The sequence below is a fragment of the Anastrepha ludens genome, chromosome X, assembly GCF_028408465.1.
Source record: "Anastrepha ludens isolate Willacy chromosome X, idAnaLude1.1, whole genome shotgun sequence".
NCBI lineage: Eukaryota > Metazoa > Arthropoda > Insecta > Diptera > Tephritidae > Anastrepha > Anastrepha ludens.
The window spans coordinates 94849814-94855610 of NC_071503.1; positions in this window are offsets into that span (position 1 = coordinate 94849814).

Here is a 5797-nt window from a genome sequence, read left to right on the forward strand (position 1 = left end):
AAGTAGCCCTAGAGTACTGTTATCATAGCATAATATAGATCATTACCTGCGAAAATTTTCAAAAACTCAAAAAAAGAAAACCCATCTACAGCCGTCTAGTGCTGCTGGTTTATGTAGTGGAGGTGAGAAACGGGATCTAGTCTGGAGAATCGGCCCAGGCTATCCCCGAAAAGCAAACTGTCGCTTTCTTTGTCGGATCGTCACAGCTTCTGCAATGGGGATTGTATGGAAATTGGGTTGGAAATTGAGTGACGAGTGTCCTGATTCTGTCGTACTGAGGCCAACGTGTTTTTGAGAAAGTACACGGTAAGATACTTGTAGAACTCCAGAACTTTATTAAGAAAGAAATTGTGCAGTTTTCCCTTCAAAAGGGTCAACGGGATACCGATGTATGAGATGGAAACAACTGAAATCGGTCTGTCGACCTTTTTTTGGCAAATCGGTAGTTTCATCTCCCTCTATGGTCCTATGCTCTATAACCCAGATAAGAGAAAGGTTTCCTCCGTATTTCAGATGTTTGATCTCCTCCTTACAGGAGTTGACCCGAAGAGAGCTGCAACATGGCGACGACAGGGCGTTTATCGTATCTTGACTATCGGAAAAGATATTTATGCCTCGCTCCCAACAACGATCCCTAAGCACTTTGCATGCCTGCAGGATCACCAAGATCTCTGCTTGAAACTCAATACTAGTTTTCGGCATTTTAAAGAAGGCTGAAATATTAACTGATCTACAGAAAACCACCGCACACACTCTAGACTCCATCTTGAATCCCCTTCGTCCAATTCAGACTGCTTGGAAAGATAGCTCTAGTATAACCCTCAAAACCTAATTTGCTAATGGAGAGATCTCCACGATTCACCCTCCTTCAACCTAATAGGGCTTTGAGCGGCAATTGATTGAACTTGAAGATCAACGGGAAGTAAGTAGAGAATTACGTTGAGGGCGGCAGTGGGACATATTCTACGAACACCAGTGATGCCCACACATGCAGTTCTCTGCACATCCAGAGTACGACACGTGGCTGGAGATTCCATTTTTTTCCGAGCTTAGATTTACAGGATTGGAAAGACCTGCTTTTGACCAGCCTCTAGAGCTGGCACAACTACGTTCTGCATACTGTAGCAGGTTAAACTCCAACTTATCCAGAATTGACCCCGACATACCAAACATATGTCTGACATGGGAAGATACCCCGCACGACACTAACTACCTCTTCACATGCCCTCTAAAACCGACTCATCTAACTCCCCTCTCCCTCTGGACCCAGCCCGTCGAAACAGCATATTTCCTGGGCCTACCTTTAGATGAGCCAGACGAAGACGACTGGTGATATACCCTACACTGACGGGACTTCTATTACTGTTAAAACAACAAACAACAACAACCAGCCTCCAGAGCTCCACAAATAAAGATGAGGTATGCAAATTGGTACTACGATATCAGAAAGCTGTGCAGCATAATTAAGCGCTGGCATACAACACATCCTGTTCTCACGCGCAAGGCGGTGGAAACAACAGCCGATAACTATGTCAGAGCCACACTCAGTACACCACAAAGCGCTAAGCGTATCAGAACTCAAAGTGGAGAAAAAACAACGCAAGAGGAGCAGGAGGGGACGAAAGTTGGCAGGCAGAAAATGGGTAAAACTGCGAAAGCAATAACACCAGTGGCGGATGCCTTTATAATTGCAAAAAAGTCTGACGGTATGTCATATGCGACTATATTTAAGGCAGTAAAATCCAATGCCGAGGTCAAGGTGAGGTTAGCGGCGGAGGTGAGGACGATTCGGGAGGATGCTCCCAAACATCAGGCGATAATAGAAAAAGCTCTTGCGGACGTAGCTATGGTGGATTTGCGAACCCACATGGCCACTGTGCAGGCTAGGAATCTAATATTGGAACTAAGCACGACATACGCAATATTGGATGCCTTGGTGGAGCAACCGCATATTAAAAGGCCAGACAAAAGTGCGGTAAGGAGCACTAGAGCATCATATGGAGGTACACATGCCGTTTACATACAGATACCGACAGAAGATGCTAAGACCCTAGCTCTATGGTATCTAAGAGTTGGTTGGATGCGATGTGGTGTTTCGGAAATAGTGTCACCCAAGCACTACTATAGACGCTGGGGATATGAACACGCTGCCACAGGCTGCAAGGAGCCTGAGCGCACTAAACAGTGCAGAAGGTCATAAAGCCGTAGACTGCAGCAAAAAAGAAAAATCTACACCATGCAAAGGTGTACATGCAACCGGAAGTGCAAAGTGTCGGCGTTACTAAGAGGCAGTGCGATCGCGAAAATGTGATGGTCGATCAATATCTCAAACACCTTCAGAATAAATGAGGTAAGATTTATAGACCTGAAGTCTACGTCTTTCTTTCTGAAGGGTATTGGGCCGGCCACTTTAAAGGCAGTATGGTAGGACTGAAAAAGAGTCCAGTCAGCTCTGGTAGGGTTTCTACGGGGAGATAAGGTTTCCTGAATGAAATCGATTTCAAAAAGGATGAGCCTATAATACGAAAAAGAGATCCTTTGAGAAAATGTCCAATTATCAATCCTGACGTCAGAAGTATTTGCTGAGAGAGCAATGCTAAAACTTGTCCTCAACATTCTGGGCTTGTTTTTTTGCTCTTCTTGGCTCTTCGCCCACTCATGTACTGTGAACGATTGTGTTTAGCTGGGCTCTGTGCCGAACATTTAGGATGTTTTTGTGGCTGGATCAGTTTAGTAGTGGCCTCGTACTTCTTGATCGTGGCCTCGCACTTAGCACAGCTGTCGATGTCCCGCTCGTGCGCTTTACCGGCCAATCTTTGTCAGAATGAGCTTGGCTTTCAGGTCCTGTGCCTTGAGCAGCTCATCGGACTTCTTTCTCCTTTTAGCAACCTTCACCATCGTCGTCGGGGCATCCTTGCCAGAGATTGCCTTGGCGACCTTACCTGGAGGTTGACTGAAGTCGGCTTGGTTTTCGAAGAGGAGTCCTGTGACGAGCACCGCTAGACGCACGATCGTGTCCCGCCTGGAGGACAGCAGATCGTCCTCATAGAGCGTGCCCAACACACTCTCGGAGTTTTTTTCCGTCACGGCATACCGTGGTTAGCGCTTAATAAAACTTGTCTGCGCATCAGAAAGCACCGTTGAAGACTGGTTATTTAGGCTTTCCCATGGCAGCCGCTTCCACGTACCGGAATGACTCGGGTTTTTCCCGACCAAGGGCTGCCGCCCCAGTATACTAGCCCTGTCTAGTGAAACACACATCATCCCACCCCTTACGTCACAGGAGCAAACTCTCGCAGCAATCCTGCTCTAAATGCTTCTCCTCAGGGCTGGAATCGAATCCAACCCTGGGCCAGAAGTATTCTACTGCTGCGTCTGCCACAAACGGCTTCACCGGAACTCCACCTCGGTTAGGTGCAACAAATGCAACGGGTGGAGCCACCTTAAGACCTGCTCGGGTCTTAAGTCACATTGGGAGTGGTCCACACGGTATGTGGCCACGTGTTGATCCCGCCAGCAGGCGTCTGATGCCTCCACGGCTACTACACCCCCTGATAGGCCTGCACTACCAACCACCACCACCACCCACACCTCCACGGTGAGGAGCCTATCGGAGCAACACAACTCCCCTTCAACCCCTCCCCTTCCTTCCTGCTCCAACCCCAGTGCGGGGACAAAGCAGCAGCTCCTGGTCCCCCGTACAGTCTGTTCCGTGTGTCAGACCGTAATACCTCGGATTCTGGTATCAGTCCAGTGCAATTCTTGCAATGGCTGGTGCCATTTCCGGAGATGTTCCGGCCTGCGCACCACCCGTGAGTGGACAACTGCCTACGTTGCCCCCTGCTGCAGAGCTCTGCACCCACTACCGCCCCCGGAGGCGCGGCCGCCCACCACCATCAGGCCGCAACAACCACAGTGGATTGCGCAGCAGGTCCAACGTCGACAACCCCACGCGTCCCTCACCCCCCGAATCGCACAGACCTCACCGAGAAGCTTCAAGCTTCTCCAATTCAACTGTAACGGACTTACGAGTAAGGTCGACGAGATAGTTGACTTTATGAGCCGGCACAGTATTAAAATAGCTGCGGTCCAGGAAACAAAACTGCACGCTAGGTCATCTCTGATCACCAGGAATGGCTATAACGTGCACAGACACGATCGCGAGCGAGACAACGGAGGTGGCCTAGCGTTTATAATCCACCACACTGTACAGTATCGTCTTATCGATGAAGGAATCGACCGCAGGGACAGCACCTTGTCCAGGCATAGCTGTTTGGACAGGCGACTCCGAACTCGAAATTTTTAACGTATATATACCCCCTGTCACCTTCTGCCCGGCAGGATATCACCCTGATATAGGTGCGCTCATCAGAGGTGAAAACCGATTGGTTGTAGGTGACTTTAATGCGCATCACGATCTTTGGCATTCAAGCCTGCCAAATGATCGTAGGGGACAGCAATTGGCAGAGCAAATAGACGATTCGACATTCAGCACTGTGAGCGACAAAGCCCCCACCAGGGTAGTGGGCAATTGTAGCAACTCGCCTGACCTAACAATAGCTAGCGCGGGTCTGATAAATAGCATAACGTGGCGACCAATTATCGTCTCGATTGAGAGACCTGCCGACTTTGTTTCTGCGAACCACCGGTCCTATTTTAACTTTAAAAGAGCTAATTGGGCCGGCTTCACGGAATTCACCGAGGACACCTTCGCCGCTCTTCCCATCCCCACTGATGTACGCGTAGGCGAACGCGGATTCCGCAAGGTGCTCACAGCTGCTGCGGCTCGCTTCATTCCAGCTGGAAGCTATAAGGACATCCGTCCTCATTTTTCAGCCGAAGCAGCCAGTTTAGCAAACGAGCGTGACCACCTACGCCAAGTAGATCCCGGTGATCCCCGCATAAGGGATCTCAATTTGGAGATCCGGCAACTGGTAAACCAGCATGAGCGGACTAAATGGGTTGAGCACCTGAAGACCTGCAACCTCACGACAAGGTGGCTATCACCTTCAACGGTTGTACTTCGTCGGACCCGAAGAGATGCGCGAGCTATTTCAGCCGGCTTTTCATACTGCATCCTCCGGGCGACAGAACCAAACGTCGTGCCACCAGAAGGCTGCACAAACTGACGAACGACAGTGCGCCACATACTTTCTGCGGTGATGAGGTTCAGGGGGCCATCAAAAAGTCGAAATCATCGAAAGCCATTGGCCCTGACGGTTTAAACGCGCTGATGCTGAAACATCTGGGACCTCTGGGAGCAGGATTTCTCACCAGGGTTTTCAATCTGTCCATGGCCACTCTCATCATCCCTGACAAGTGGAAAGCAGGCAGAGTGGTCCCACTGCTGAAACCTGGGAAACCCGCCAACCAAGGGGAATCTTATCGTCCGATAACTCTCCTTTCGCCAATAGTGAAGACACTTGAAGCCCTCCTACTCCCACTCTACACGAAACACCTGGCCCTAGCCCCACATCAGGACGGTTTCCGACGAGTGCACAGCACCACCACTGCACTCACCGCCATAAACGCCCAGATAAATCGCGGGCTTAACCAAAACCGCCCCTGCGAGAGGACTGTCCTAGTAGCGTTGGACTTGAAGAAGACTTTCGATACAGTCAGCCACTCCACGCTACTAGATGGCATTTATCAGTCGACACTCCCGCCAGGGCGAACTACCTGAGCGGTCGGCACTCGTCAGTGATATTTCGAGATCAAACGTCAAAGCAGAGAAAGATTAAGCAAGGTGTACCATAGGGTGGTGTACTTTCTCCCTTGCTGTTCAATTTCTACATCT